The 16,593-nt window shown below is 35.5% G+C and overlaps 1 long non-coding RNA gene across 1 annotated transcript in view; it reads left to right on the plus strand.

The window, feature by feature from the left end:
* LOC137240614 (uncharacterized) overlaps window positions 1-13,773 on the plus strand; it is a 399,438-nt gene extending 385,665 nt beyond the window's left edge. Inside the window, exon 4 of the long non-coding RNA XR_010949777.1 lies at window positions 13,426-13,773. This is a non-coding gene — a long non-coding RNA (uncharacterized lncRNA). The remainder of the gene's footprint in view (window positions 1-13,425) is intronic.
* The last annotated feature ends 2,820 nt before the right edge of the window (window positions 13,774-16,593 follow it).

Raw genomic sequence — 16,593 nt, forward strand, 5'->3', positions numbered from 1 at the left:
TAATTGAGTTTTCGTGTTAACTTAAAATTTTGAATAACTTCAAAAAATTCTAATTAGTTGGAAAATATCTAAACTCAAAAATAAACAAAAATAAATTTTTATACTTAAAATCAAAATAAAAGATTTTTAAAATATCAACTTGAATGTTGATATATTGGCGATCCTACCAACGATCCTGCGCAAATATTTTATTTCATTAATGACTGTAATGATTACGAAAATTTCCATTCGCTAATTTTTAATTAAAATGCATTTATTATCTAAATCTATATCTGTCCGTGCTTGTATATATAATACCTCGTGCTTGTGATAAATGATTTTTGAACAAAAAATTTCGCAATTTTAAAGTAACTACTCCGTCATATTTACAACGATTTAAATAGTTGTGCGAAACAGACTAAACGAACAGCCATCAGTTTGTTTACTTAAAATCCAATTTGGAAATACATTCGCCATCAACAAAAAATTATGAATTTAGTGATTATAATACGAAGCTATAATTAACTTTAAAAATATTTCGTTTTGAAAGTGCTTAAAACATTTACTATTGTGAAAATAAGTGAAAGTCCATAGACATTCGTAGATGGACTGTGTGGAAACACCCGAAAACGGAAATCAAATTTTAGCAGATTTGATGAACAAAATAGTTTAACCAATTGTTAAAACTTTTAAAGAAACAATAAAAAAATTAAAAAGTTAAATCATAGTACCATAATTGTAAATCGCACATCGATTTAAAAAAAAAATGAAACTTAAATATACTTCAATTAATAAACAATATTTTGTGCAAATTGCATATAACAGTCGCTGTAAATTCTATATACGAAACAAAAACAAAAAATAAGTGCGGACAATCAAATAAAACATAAAGTACTTATAGCAGAAATTTACTAGTAGACATGCTATAAATTTTATGCAACATAAATAAAAATAAAATTTTTCTACGAATCGTTAATTAATAAAGAACTCTAAAAAACAATATACTACGCTTAAAACAATAGTTAAGTTTTCCACTTCACTACAACAAGAGCTATTACAACAATTTTACGCAAAATACACACAAGAACGGATTTAAAGTATAAGACATCACGATGAAAATGATGAGATTCATAAAGAAAACAACAAAGCCATTGCATAAACAGCAACAACAATGAATTTAATTGTTATCACGCCCAAAAAACGCCATTTATTCCCTCAAAATCTCTACAATCATCAATCAAATACTTATTAATTTGAATATTTTTTTACTAATTTAATTTTATGTAAGTATAATTTTTATTTTAATATCATATTACAAATTTTCCAATTATAATTTAAATTAAAATTTTAAACCTTTTAAACTTTTAAATTTATTTTAAGATTATTTTTATATTTTAACAATTTTAATATAGTTATTTAAATTTACTTATTTTTTATATAAAATTAAATATTTTATTTAAATTCTTAACTCCCTTTCCAAAAAAAATCTTAAATATTTTCTTATTTTCTAATTTTTCATTTAAATTTCTTTTCATATGGCTCTACGTTCACCAATACGAACTCGTAAATTTACAAATTCAGAAAATCAAAATATCAACCATACAAATAACATCATGACTCACAATACAACTCAAAATTCTAACATTAATACAACACAAAACATCATCTCTAATATAACACAAGATACTTCAAGACAAGATAACTTTACAAATTTTTCTTCTACTAAATCTATTAAATTACCACAATTTTGGCAAGATTCGCCTGATGCCTGGTTTTTACTTGTTGAAGGACAATTTGAAATTAACAATATCAATGATGATAATTTAAAATTTCAAAATATTCTAATTACTCTTCAACGAGATACTATATCCAAAATTTTAGACGTTATTAACCCTCCTCCTCAATAAATATTATACAATCAAAAAAATTCTATGTGAAAGATTTTCTCTTAGCGAAGAAAAACGATTAGAACAATTATTTTCAAAAACTGAACTTGGTGATCGTTCACCATCTGAATTATTCAGATTTATGAAATCACTTATAGGTTCTGCCTCCATAGTTAGCCAAGAATTACTCTTTAAATTGTGGATTCGTAAATTACCACAAGAAATACAAATTCATTTGACTTCCAATAATAATCAAAACAGAGATGAAATTATTATTTTAGCTGACAAACTTTTTGATTTAATCAATAAACCTCATTCTTCCAAATCTCCTGTAGTCTCAAGTATAAATAATAATATTTTAGAACAATGCGTTAAAAATTTAACTGAATTAACTACGGCTATTTATCAAAATTTAAATAAAATTTCGAATGATATTAATCAATTACAAATCCGTTCAAGATCTAAAGATAGAAATAGATCTAAATCTCGAAATTTTTCAGGATCAAGAAATTTTTCAAACAATCGTAATTTTAATTCACAAACAACTATTTGTTGGTATCACAAAAAATTTAAGAATAACGCTCTCAAATGTATACCCCCATGCAATTTTAATCAAAATCATAATTCAAATTACGAACAAAATTTAAACTGAAACGATCCATTATGACGGTGACGGATAATGGAACTATTATTAAACCTACTCGTCGCCTATTCATATTTGATAAATTCAATAAACTTAATTTTCTTATCGATACAGGTGCAGTTGTATCAGTTATTCCTTTTTCTAAATTTAAAATTTATAAAAGAAATTCGGATCTTACTTTGACTGCAGCAAACGGTTCTTCAATTGAAACTTTCGGTACAAAACTACTTAAAATTGATTTAGGTTTAAGAAGAGATTTTGAATTTCCATTCATTATTGCGAATATTGATACACCAATTTTAGGAGCAAACTTTTTAGAAAAATTCGGAATTATTGTCAATATTAAAAATAAAGAAATAATGGATTCTACTACAAAAATTAAAGTTACTGGATCTTCTGGATATTCTGATATTTTCTCACTCAAAATTCCTATTGTCGAAAATAAGTTTTCAAAATTACTTAATGAATTTCCATCTATTACCTGCGAACCAGATTATACTAAAAAAGTTAAACACCATACGATTCACAGGATAGAAACAAAAGGTATTTTACCGTTTTCGAAACCCAGACGTCTTGATCCAATCAAACTTAAAATTGCTAAAGCTGAATTTGAATTTTTAGTTAAAACTGGTATATGCAGACCCTCAAATTCTCCTATTGCATCTCCACTTCATCTCGTTCCTAAAAAAGAACCAAATGATTGGAGACCTTGCGGAGACTATCGAAGACTTAATTTTATTACTACACCAGATCGATATCCTTTACCACATATTCACGATTTAACAATTGATTTAAAAAACAAACAATTTTTTTCCAAAATTGATATTGTGCGTGCTTACCACCAAATTCCAATGGCAGAAGAAGACATTCATAAAACTGCAATAACTACCCCTTTTGGAATGTTTGAATTCGTAAGAATGCCTTTCGGTTTACGAAACAGTGCTCAAACTTTCCAACGCTTTATTAATGAAGTATTTTCTGATTTCGATTTTGTATTTACATACATTGATGACATTCTTATTGCCAGTGATAATGAAGATCAACATATAAATCATTTAAAATCAGTTTTCAAAAGACTTGAAGAATATAATTTAAATATCAAACCTTCAAAATGTACTCTGGGTGTAAATAAATTAAATTTTTTAAGTTACGAAATTTCAGGCGAAGGTATTAAACCATCTTTAGATAGAATTGAAATCATAACATATTTTGAAAAACCAATTTCTATAAATAAATTACAAAAAATTTTTAGGTATGATAAATTACTATCACAGATATATTAAAATGTTAGCAACAGAACTTAGTCCTCTGCATGAAATGTTAACACATGCAATTAAAAACAAACTCAAACAATTAAATTGGACAAATGAAACCACAACAGCTTTCGAAAATGTTAAAAACCTTTTTGCTAAAAATACTTTACTTACACATTTCGACAAAAATGGTACTTTATCATTAGCAGTAGATGCATCAAATGTTGCTATTGGAGCAGTTCTTCAACAAACTAGCAATAATATACTAGAACCCTTAGCTTATTTTTCAAGAAAATTAACTACAACAGAAATTAAATATTCAACATTTGATCGTGAACTTTTGGCAATTTATAATTCAATTAAACATTTTAAACATTTTCTTGAAGGTAGAACTTTTACAATTTATACTGATCATAAACCTTTAATTCATGTTCTAAATTCTAAAGTAGATAGATCTCCTCGTCAACTACGTCATCTTGAATATATTGCTCAATTTACAAATGATATTCAATATATACGTGGAAAAGACAACATAGTTGCCGACACACTTTCCCGTATTCCAGAAATAAATGCAATTTCAACTCAAGATATAAATTTAGAAACTTTATATAAAGAACAGCAAACTGATACATTTTTACAAAAAACCATTTCTGATCCAAATTCTAAAAATAATTTAAAAGAAATTCATATTCCAATTATTAATTTAAACATATGGTGTGATGTTTCTCTACAACCTTTTCGACCTTATGTTCCACATTCTATGAGAAGAATTATATTTGACAAAATTCACTCATTATCTCATCCAAGTATAAGAACAACTAGAAAATTAATTCAAAATAAATATTATTGGCCTAACATGCGTAAAGAGATTAACGATTGGACTTCATCTTGCATCAATTGTCAAAAATCCAAAATTTCAAGACATACTAAATCTCCTATCCAAAAAATTCAAATACCATCAGGCCGTTTTGAACATATTCATATGGATATTGTTGGACCTCTTCCAGTTTCAAATGGAAATTGTTATATTTTAACAATTATTGACAGATTTTCACGTTGGCCTGAAGCTTATCCACTTAAAGATATTTCAACAAATACTATAGTAAAAACTTTTATTCAAAATTATATACCACGATTTGGTATACCATTGAATATTACAGTAGATCAAGGTTCACAATTCACCTCAAAATTTTTTACGGAATTAACTAAACTTTTAGGTTCTCATAAAATTCATACATCTCCTTACCATCCCCAAGCAAATGGCATGATAGAGAGATTTCATCGAACTTTAAAAGCAGCAATTATAGCATCAAACGACTCGGTTCATTGGTCTGACATTTTACCATTCATTCTACTTGGTTTACGAACTTCTATTAAAGAAGATTTAAAATGTTCATCTGCTGAACTTGTTTATGGCCAAACACTTAGAATACCTGGTGAATTAATTATTTCAAATAGTAATAAAGAACATGATTTTTCTAATGACGCTCTTCATAAAATAAGAGAATATTTTTCGCTTGTTCGTTCTAAAGTGTTTCATCATAATAAAGAAAATTTTTTCGTTCCTAAACAATTAGAAAATTGTGAGTATGTTTTTGTTAAAGTTCTTCGTAAATCTAATTTAGAATCACCTTATGAAGGACCTTTTAAAGTTATCTCTAAGAAAAATAAAACATTTACAATTCAATACAAAAATACTATTAAAAATATTTCAATTGATTTACTTAAACCAGCAAACATACTTATTAACACTAATTTAAATACAAATACATTAAACAACAAAAAACAAAAAAAAGTTACTTTTAATATTAATTAATAATTTGTTTGTTTCAAATTTTCTTGGAGGGGGAGTAAATATAGTGTTAACTACTTTGTACTCTTTACTTTAATTTTTAAAATAATTTTAATTGAGTTTTCGTGTTAACTTAAAATTTTGAATAACTTCAAAAAAAGAAAATTCTAATTAGTTGGAAAATATCTAAACTCAAAAATAAACAAAAATAAATTTTTATACTTAAAATCAAAATAAAAGATTTTTAAAATATCAACTTGAATGTTGATATAGCCACCTATTCGAAATTAAAAAAAATTGCATGAGATTTGCCGATATGGGTATCAAACGAAAGGTATTTCACTCCGCATTACAATAGGGACAGTTTTGATTGGGGTTGCCATTTAGGGTTCGGGTAGTTAGAAGAAATAGTACTCTACTTACTCATATTCTATTAAAGCTTTAAAGGAGAACATTACAGTTAAAAATCTTCGTAAAAAATCTTACACATGATTCGACTTAATTTTCTTAATTTCACGCATGCTAATAAAATTGAAATGCAATATCAAGGCACCGTGGCAAATTCTAGCAAAATATATTTAAATGCATATTTTTGGCAAATATGAAATGAATAATTGCAATTTCTCACAGATTACTATTAGAAAGATTTCTCACCATAGCAAAAAGATATATCACCATGGTAATTTGCTACCGTTGCAAACTAGAAGCATATGTTCATTTTGAAAATGACACCTAACCATTTAACTACTTACCAACAGATGGCGCTTAGGGAAGTAAGTTGAAATTTAATTAAACTAACTGTTAATTGTCATTCGTGAAAGTTACAAGTTTTTGGAATGTAGTAAAATTGACGGAACATGGTGCGGAAGGAAGCGTTGATTTAGAACTTTTGCTTTTGTAATTAATAAAACAAACAATACAGATAACAGTTTCACAGTTTCTTGATAAATAAAGTTAAAATCAAAAAATCTGATCAATATATCGAACTCCAACCGCACAATAGACCGAAATAACTTTGTTCTTTATTTCACTAATTGTCATAACAATCCCTTATACTATAGGCTGGAATTACCCATTTCAAATATTTCATTCCAGTTCATTTTGCGGTTAGTGTTTGATATGATTTTGAAATCTATTTTAAAGGAAATCAAATATTGGTAAGTAAAAATATATAATATATGTACATATAAAAAAAGTAGAGTTTGATTAATGATGACATGTAGAACAAAGTTTGTTATGCGGCAAACTCGAAGATTGCTGAGCAAAGCTCGGTCGCCAAGGTACTGTGTTAGTGATAATAGTACCGAAATCTGGCAATTTTTTAAATACTGAAAATTTTTAGTATTTTAAATACTTTGTTTGGGCTTTAAAACTTGTTCACGTTGTAAATGAAAATAAAGACCCAAAATACAATCGAATTTTGCGTTGATTTGGCGCTGACGTCACTTTGAACCCAAAGGAAATGTTCACATTTTTAATTTTGTCGTGCAGAAAAATGTAAATAACAAATTTCAAAATTCATAAAGATATATGTAATTTCAAATAAAGCTTTACAGATTGGAAATGGATTGACTTTTTCATAGTTTAAAGAATCCACAAAAAACAACGCAAAAGTCGATTGTGTTTGGGACTTGCGTTAGTCAAAAATATTCACTCTTATTTTTAATTTAATTTTATAGTATTGGTGTTTAAATAAATATTTGCACCATTAATTGATATGTATATGAAAATTTTCATTGATGTATTTGTAAAATGTTGCTCATAAACTTCACTTGATTGTTTGTAACTCTTCCTTTCGATACCGAACAATAAAAAAATGCTACGTATATGTACCTCTACCCGTCTTTTCATAAAGTATATATATGTTTGCCTGACCCCCTAATCCAGGGTGTTATGCGGACCGTGCCTATTGGACGATTTGCAGCCAGGGGATAAATTGGCTGTATTCGAACGGAGCCTTCCCGATACCGGGCCCCCTCGGGAAGTATTTATGGCGTTACCACAGTAAGGCGCGCTGCTGTGGCGGACGGTTCTTTCCGCGTATATAATACTGGACCGCTGAGCCAGCCTTGTCGGGCAGGTGGTCGTACGACCAAGATGAACGACTCACTACCTGAATTATTACAGAATTGGAGATCGAGCGCTTGGAATGGGCCCATGAAGCGGTAAAAGTAGGTCGAAGGCAGTTCAAAGGTTTTCCGCGAGAAACCCTCGATTCTGCAACCGGTACGAGGAGGAAGACGCGTCGAATGGCAGAATGAAGAGGCAACGTTCGGCGGAAGGCGACAAGCTTGCTTTCAAGAGGCAGAAAGGACCAAGTCCTAGAGCTGCGAGGCTGGGCAGAACATAGACAAGAAAAGTAGGCCCAAAGCTGTAAGAAAGATGGGCAAGGAAGCAACTACCTCGAAAGCTGCGAGTCAGAGGGAGTTCCAACTACGGAAGTAGGAGATAAACCAAAGGGAGATAACGCTAAGACTCCGGCTTTCTCGGAGGCGCTAAAGGGAGTAAACGCTAAGACTCCGGCTTTCTCGGAGGTGCCAAAGGGAGATAACACTAAGACTCCTGATTTTACCTAGAAGATGAGTGCTGTGGCAAAGCAGTCACTGACTGTGGCGCTGGTTGATCGTAGCAGTCCTTTCGGACAAATGACTACTGAAAGGTGGAGATCTGTGGAAAGGGAGCTTATTAGCTTAATGCTTAAGATGATGCGGGAACAACCAAGTAAGCCCCTTCCAACCTTTGATCCGGGGGATGGTATAATGGTGTGAAGATGATAGCGTGCGACAACATCGCGAACTTGCGGTGGCTGGAGGAAGTGGTTCCAAACCTCCAAAGGCAAGGCACGAAGGCGCGGTATGAGGTGGTGGATAAAGGGCAAATCCCCACGGTACCAAAAGTTAAGGTATGGATACCATGAGTGATGAATTCGGAGGATACACTGCGACTTCTGCAGAACCAGAATCCGAACATACCGACACAAGATTTGAAGGTACTTACTGTATCTCGGCTTACCGATGATGGTCAGTTCTACATCTTCCAAATAAACAAGCAGGCGGAGGATATTTTGTACACGCAGCTTGGCAAAATGTCCTTTGGCACTGGCAAAATTTACATGCGATTCAGGAAAAGAAGTCCAGAGGATAAAAATCCTAACACACTAGAGGTGGGCGAAGTTGAAAAGGACCTCAAAAGCCTAAGGGAAAAAAGAAGGTGGAGGTGCTAGAAGAGGACCAACCGCTAAATGGTGCTGTGACTCGCACATAGGAACACCCGGCACAACAGCTACAAGAGGCTGAAGGGGGCCTCGAATGCTCTAAACCAAAAGGGCAAGGGGAGGACGACGACGTCAAGACGAAGATTCTTCCAGCGAACTCCTCCTAACCTTTGAGGAGAGTTTGTTTGACGTGGCGCTGAACCAGGAGCCGTGGCTCTCACCGGGAGGAAAGGTTTCTGGACTTAGTGCGCAGGTTTGGCGTTTACTACGCGCAAACGGGAGGACGGGTTCGAGCTGTAGTAATGGTAAGGAAACAGCTGCATTCACATTTGCTGCCTAATTACACCACTGAGGATCTTGTAGCGGTGGCCGTTGAGAAAAGGATAAGCAGGCATTTATCCTGGCGTTCTGCTACATGGTCCGTGCTGCGGAGGTTCCACCGATGGAGTGCAAAAGCTAGTACAGGAGGAAGGGTGCAAAAGGCGGTTGGTCATACGCGCAGATGCAAATGCGCACCACAATGCGTAGGGAGGAGCAGATACGAACGAGAGAGGCGAATCTCTACTTTGTTACATCCTGCAAACCAATTTGAAGATAGCCAACAGGGGAAATGTCCCTACATACTTTGGTCCAACATCCAGTAATGTTCTGGATATTAAATTGAGCCCCGAGCGTGATATATCAAGGTGTGGTTGGATGGTTCTTGATAGACCATCCTTCTCCGACCATGCGTATATCAGCTTCAGCATCCCCCTAAAGAGGGTAGAGGAAGGAGGAACCATTAGAAACCCTAGATCAATGAACTGGACTAAATTCCAGAAACATGTAGAAACAAAACTTGGACAACCCAAAGAGGTTGCTAATGTAGAGGAACTGGAGGAGTCGAATGAATTCCTAACAAGGGCGCTTATGACTGCGTATAACAAAACTTGTTCGCTAAGCAGGTTCAGAGGAAAAGCAAAGCTTCCATGGTGGAGCAATGAGCTGAGTCTTCTAAGAAGACAGGTAAAAGAAATGTTTAAGTTCGAAAACATCGCGGAAAGCGAAGCGTGTCGGGACGAGTACAGTGATCTACTGAGGACCTACAAGCATCAAATTACCAGGGCGAAGAGAAACTCATGGAAAAGTTTCTGTACGGACTTAGAGTGCTCCAGCGAAACAGCACGGTTGTGAAAGTCTTAGCAAAAGAAAACATAGTCTAGGGACTAATAAAGAAAGAGAAAGTGGAATGGTCACGTAATAGTGACGAATCCCTTGAGGTGCTTCTCGATACACATTTCCCATCGGGAGACGCTTTAGAAGAGCCAGCAAACATCACTCACACTTCAATCACGGAGCTAGAAGTGCCGGGCTTGGTGACCGATACCAAGATCGAGTGGGCAGGGAAGACGTTTTCTATGTTTAAATCGCCGGGCCCAGATGGTATATTCCCGGCCATGCTACAAGTCTCAAGTAGGGCGGTCGTTTAATGGCTTAAAATAATATTCGAAGGGTTCATAAGACTGAATCATGTACCGCACTCTTGGAGAACTGCTCGTATAGCTTTTCTACCCAAGGCGGGGAAGATCGGTCACGTGTATCCCAAAGACTATAGACCCATTAGCTTAACATCATTTCTGCTCAAAACCTTTGAGAGGCTGATACATGTGTACATAAAGTCCAACGTGGATGAAAAGCTGCTGTCCACAACATAGCATGCGTACACCAAAGGCAAGTCGGTAGACACCGATTTGCATAGGGTGGTAATAAGCATAGAGAAATCCCTGGAATATAAGGTGTATGCTCTAGGAGTCTTCGCGGAAATTTCCGGGGCTTTCAATAATGTTGCAAAATGGGCGATTATGGATGGTCTTAATTACATTAAAGTACATCCTGATTTAATCAGATGGATCGGCTGCATGTTAAATTGCAGAAAGATTACATCACAATGGGGATTGTACGTGGCCACGAAATCAGTGGACAGAGGCACGCCGCAGGGAGGGGTGCTATCATCTTTGCTGTGGACGCTGGTCATCAACCAACTGCTCAGGCAATTCGATGAGGGACCCTTAAAAGTTACGGCTTTCGCAGATGACGTTGCAATTGTTTTAAGTGGAAAGCGCTTTCCAACGATTAGTTCTTTGATGGATCGGGCGCTTCGGGATATTCATACCTGGGCATCTAATGATGGGTTGAAAGTCAATGCGGAGAAGACGGATATGGTCTTTTTTTACAAAGAGGTACAAGGTCCCAAATTGGACCAGGCCTAAGTTAGGAAGGTTGACCTTACAGGAGAAACCTAGCACAAAAAGTCTATAAATCATCCTAGACAGTGAGCTGTCATGGAAGCTCAACGTGGAGGAGAGGGTCGAGAATGCCTCTACGGCACTCTATGTATGAAAAGGATGCTGGGGTGTACGTGGGGCCTATCGCCCTCTCTTTTTCATTGGGTTTTTACAGCGATTGTAAGCCCTATTTTATACTATGCTGTTCTTGTTTGGTGGAAAGCCACACAAAAAACAACATACCTCAAAAAAATAGATAGGGTATGCAGACTATCGATTTTTAGCATCTCGGGAGCCCCGAAAACAACCCCAACAGCTGCACTTTATGCCATTCTGCACATTTCACCTATAGACCTGGTAGCAAAAACAAAGCATTAACGACCGGAACCAGGCTCGGTGCTTCGGGTCAGCCTGAGCGCCGGCCATATGGCCATAGTAGTATAGCGTCATCAATCACAAGACGAACAGACTACCTGATTCCCTATCTGCGCTTCGATGGAGATCTTAAGGCCACAATAGAGGTGAACGGTTGGCGCAAGTGTGCCCAAATGGCGGACGAGGCGATACATGTGTACACCGGTGGTTCCAAAGTAGTGGAAGGAGTAGGGTCTGCGGTATACTGCGCTAATCCAGAAAAGGGCAGATCCTACAGGCTGCCGGATTACTGTAGCGTTTTCCAAGCAGACATATTGGCCGTAACCAATGCAGTAGAAACCCTGGAAGAGAATAGCTTAAGCTGCAACCGTGTTAGCTTTTATATTGACAGTCAAGCAGCAATTAAGGCAATAATCTCGCATAACACAGCATCTAAATGCGTTTTAGAGTGTAAGCAGTCTCTGAAGAGAGTCGGGACTGGGAGAAGCCGAAACAATATTGGGTCCCAGGGCATATGGGAATAGATGGGAATGAAAAAGCGGACGATCTAGCTAAAACGGGCGCATCCATTGAAGCTTGCTACGTAGATATCCCAATTAGATTGGGCGAGATTAAGCGAAGGCGAGAGGTGCACATGATCGACTAGCGGGAAAGGCGTGGGTTCAAGCGCGGGGATGTAAAGTGTCGAAGATTATGTGTACGTCTTACAACCTTAGACTAACACAGTTGCTTCTATCATTAAAAAGAGAGGACTGTAGGCTCATGAAGGGTATTCTGACTGGACACTGCCTTCTGGCCTCATATGCCTTTAAATTAGGTCAGTGATAGCAGATGTAGGAAGTGCGGGTTGGAGGAGCAAACGATCGAGCACGTTCTGTGCTCGTGCCCTGCACTTGCCAGGCTAAGACTCCAGCTATTAGGAGTGATACAGCTGTCAGATCTAGAAGCAGCAAGTGGCTTAAATCCTAGGAAGCTTCTAGTATTTGCCAAGAGGATGGAGTTATTTTATAACATAGGTCCTGGTTTTTGATAGAGTTTTTCAGTTTGGTCGTCAAAACAAACTTCTGGTAACACTACAGTCTCAATCAGTCTATGTGAGGTCCTCATGGAACGGCCAGTTCAACCTAACGTAACATAACCCCGAATAGAAAATCTTATACCTATATTTTAAATAATTTTAGAAATTTTTTTTTTTGGAAAGCTAGGCGCTTTCACGCCCCCTCTTAGAACAAACTTTAATTTCTTATTTCTTTATCTCCGCAATTATTTTAAGAAGGTATCCAAAATGTATTATAGATATATCATATATTGGTGGGAGTGCAGTGGGAGTGGGAGGTGGATTTGGAGTGATAGCGAAAGTGGGGGTGGAATTTGGAGTGTGAGCGAGGGTTGGATGTGAGAGTAAAAGATGAAGTGGAATTTGGAATGGGAGTAAGAGTTGGAGTTTGAGTGGGAGTGAGATGGGAAATGAGAGTGTGAGTGTGCGTGGGTGTGAAAGTTGAAGAAACAGTAAGAGGGATAATGATAGTGGGAGTGTGAGTGGGAAGGATATAAATGGAATAAGGGATGAACAAGGATAAAGAGAAAAAAGAGTAAAGAAGAATGGTATCGGGAAAGAAAAAGGGACGGGGGCTCACACTTAAATGTATGCCAACCAATTTTAGGACAGGAAAAAGTCTTGCAGGGACACTAGTTAATCTAGTTTCGAGTTACTTTTATCTAAATTAAAAAGAACATTTTTTAATAAATTTGAATTAAAATAGCGTCCGATTTTATCTCTTTTTGCTACATGTTTCTAACACCAATACTTATTCGGGCTGCAAGTAAATTGCTAAATCTCATTTTTAAATGAGTATAAATGCAAATTAAAGTTGATTTTTTTAATATTATTGCATATTACCGAGTAGTTTCATTTAAATTCGATTTTCCGAAAATTATTTTTGCTTCACTTTATATAAACAAGTATGCTCTTTTAGTTTATAAAATTTATAAGTAAAAAAATATTCTTTTTGATTTCAGATTGACCTTCAAGGAAGAGAACAATTTTTCGGTAAGTCTGTAATTAAGAAAAAAAAACTATACGAGAAAAAAAATTTAGCCAATAATAATATAACAAAACTGTCTAAGTCCTCGGAGGGAAGGCAGTCCGTTTTAAGAATTGTTGCACAACTGGAAAATTGTTTTCAAAATCCGTCTTTAAAGCACAATGCAATAAAAAATTTCTGAAAATGTAAACCATATTTGAACAGATAATATAAAAATCCGGACTTATGTTTGCAGATGAAATAAAAGGGTAAAGATACGGTTACCCCTCAAAGTCTGGAAGAACATTGCCGAACAATTTTCATATAGCTGAATTGCAGCACAAAGAAGAAGTAATAGCAAGTCAACTGAAGGCTTGCTTCTCCTGGTTATTCCACCATGCATTTTAACAATTTTTGTAAACAAAATACTATTTTTTAGGGCTGCTGACGGATATTCGTTAATGAAGCAAGTTGCCCTGTGTGAAATTGAAATAATTAACTCATTCATTATAAAAAACTTGACACGATTAAGCTTATGTGTGGAATTAGTATAGGTCTTTTTATTACATTTAGCATTCTTAAAATTATAACTGATATTTGCCCTCGCGTTCACCTAATCTCAGTATTACTTACAAAGTAAAAACCATTTCAATTGTTATTTCGTGTCAATATTTTTAATTACTGCAAAGCAAAATATATACCACCTTATATTAAAGTTTATATGTACTGAACATGTGCGTGCCTTTGGCATTTATGCACTGAAAACGCAAGCAAAAGAGTAACCAAAAATTGTTTTTAAAGCAAAATAAAATAAAAAAAAAAAAAAAACATATTGCCAAAAATAACGAAATTGCAATTTCTCGTCCCTTAAGCGTAATATTTTAATAAACACGCTTGCCACAAGTGGATCGCAATTGAGTTCAACGTTGAACATTTTTTACATACTTCTGCGAATACCTGCACACTTTCAATCCACACGCTCACATACATATGTGGCTATGTAGACATATACATCGACTCACATAGCAACTTTTGTACTCGACTTGACTTCCAACGATGCTTTCAGTATTTGATTTAGATGCAGTCTTGCAGTCTTGAGGCACGCAAAGCGAATCAATCTGTTCTGAAAATGTTTAACATATGACGTGCTTATCTGTCAATGTCGCAGAGTTGCAGTCGAATGATTCATTTGTAAATGGTCTTTAGCGCACGCAAAAGAAAAACCGCAAAGAATTCCCATGCCGCAGACACGCAATTAATTGGATAATTTAAGTGCTACCAAAAAGCTCGCTGACGAAATAAATATTGGCAAAAAGTTTTCTTACCATTTTACTTAAGCTACCTGCTTACTGAGTCAGCACTTTTGAGAAAATTGTCGGCAATTCACAACCACTATTTAACTGTTTGCGACATAGCTCGCAGTATTTTATGATGTGTGCTTATATGTGTATGCAAGTGTGTGCGTGTGCGTAATTTTATATGTGCACCGTTGCTCGACCTTTGTTGCATGGCTCACTTCATTGCGCAATTAATTAATATTTCTTGCAATGAAATTTGTTGCAATTGCTATGCATGCAACACTTGCAACAGATGAATGCGGACCTTCATACCTACTTGCGTATTACAGTCAGGAGTGGATCACGTTAGGCTTTGGAGTGGGGTTATTTTTCAATGTATTGGGCTTATCGATTCTTGCACAAAATATGATCATACCAAGCTCTAGAAATAAACACAAAAAGATCCATCAAGCTACACACCTTCTGTCTGAGACCACGAGTCAACCATACGAAATGCATGAGCAGTTGGAGCAATCTGTAGGGCACTTCCTGCTGCTACCGAGGATGCCAAGAAGATTTAATTTGTTCATATTAATCGCTCTCGAGATGATGGGGCTAGTACTTTAATGGTGCTTGTCAGCGGATTGTACCGGATCTGTATCCAGCAAAGGACCATCAACATCGTTAGCGCTCTTCAGAACCTTCGGGGAGTGTCTCTATCGCTAACTAACCAACAACAGAGCTTGAATGTAAAGTTCTTTTACTAAGATCCAGAGAACAGCTCCCAGTATAAATTACTATAGAAAAGGAAAAGTTGCTAACAGATGTCTTAAAAGTTCTAATACAACGCAGAGAACACTTTTTGCACTTTAAACCGAAGGCAGCAATAATTCACTCAAGGAAGATGCTGATGCCCAGCAAGCAATGTCATTATAGATTGCCTGAGCGGATGTTGCTAAGCGGCCACAAAATCTGCTAACTGCCACGGAATTGGCCTTCCCATGATTGAATAGTAGATATCATAATGCACCGTTGAAAAGCCCACCAATTGGTTGGATTTTTTCACAACACCGCCTTATTATTACTAAGAAAGAAACTGAAAAAAACTTTGGTGTTTTTAATGCCACCTTCGATAGCTGCCTCTGCCTTCCCTATTCCTCAAAATTGATTTCTACGCAAAAGCGTAGTAATTGGCTGCAAAATGTTACCTTGAGCAACATCACCAGTCAGTCAGTCACAAAATCTTCATTGATAGCAGAACGAAATGATCGAGAATATTCTGTGCCCGTGTCCTGCGTTCGCCAGGACAGGTGTTCAGTTATAAGGAGTCACACTCTTACCTGATATTTAAGCAGCAAGTACAATAGGTCTTATAAAGCCTGTAAAGTTCGAAAAGTGAAACGAGTCATTAGATAACATATTTCCAGGGGGTTTTAACTTGGTTGCTGAACAAATTTCTGGTAACAATATGAACAAATTCTGTCTGTGTGAGGGCCTCACGGACCGGCCAGTTTAACCCTCCGGAAACCAAAATGAAACTTAAACACTCACTTTTTATTCCAGTGCATGCAGCAGAAGCTATACGCTGTCAGTATAAGATGAGTGGCATTTGGTTATTTTGGGTGGCTGCTGTCGAGGTCATGGAAAGCTCTCTTGAATTTTTTTTTTACTTTTTGTGTTAAAACATACTCGAAAGATGATACTGGTTTTGGGTTATTTTTTTCCGGAGATTTTAGCATGGTTCAGATTTGTTAAGACATCATTGTTTTGTATATGCATCTATTAGTATTAGGTTTTGAGCATAAAAGATGTGAAAAAAGGACTATAGTCTTTCGGCTGTATATGACTGGTTGTTCTCGCTTTCGGTATGAAGGCTACTCTAGCTG

The sequence above is a fragment of the Eurosta solidaginis genome, chromosome 2, assembly GCF_040869045.1.
Source record: "Eurosta solidaginis isolate ZX-2024a chromosome 2, ASM4086904v1, whole genome shotgun sequence".
In the NCBI taxonomy this organism is placed as follows: domain Eukaryota; kingdom Metazoa; phylum Arthropoda; class Insecta; order Diptera; family Tephritidae; genus Eurosta; species Eurosta solidaginis.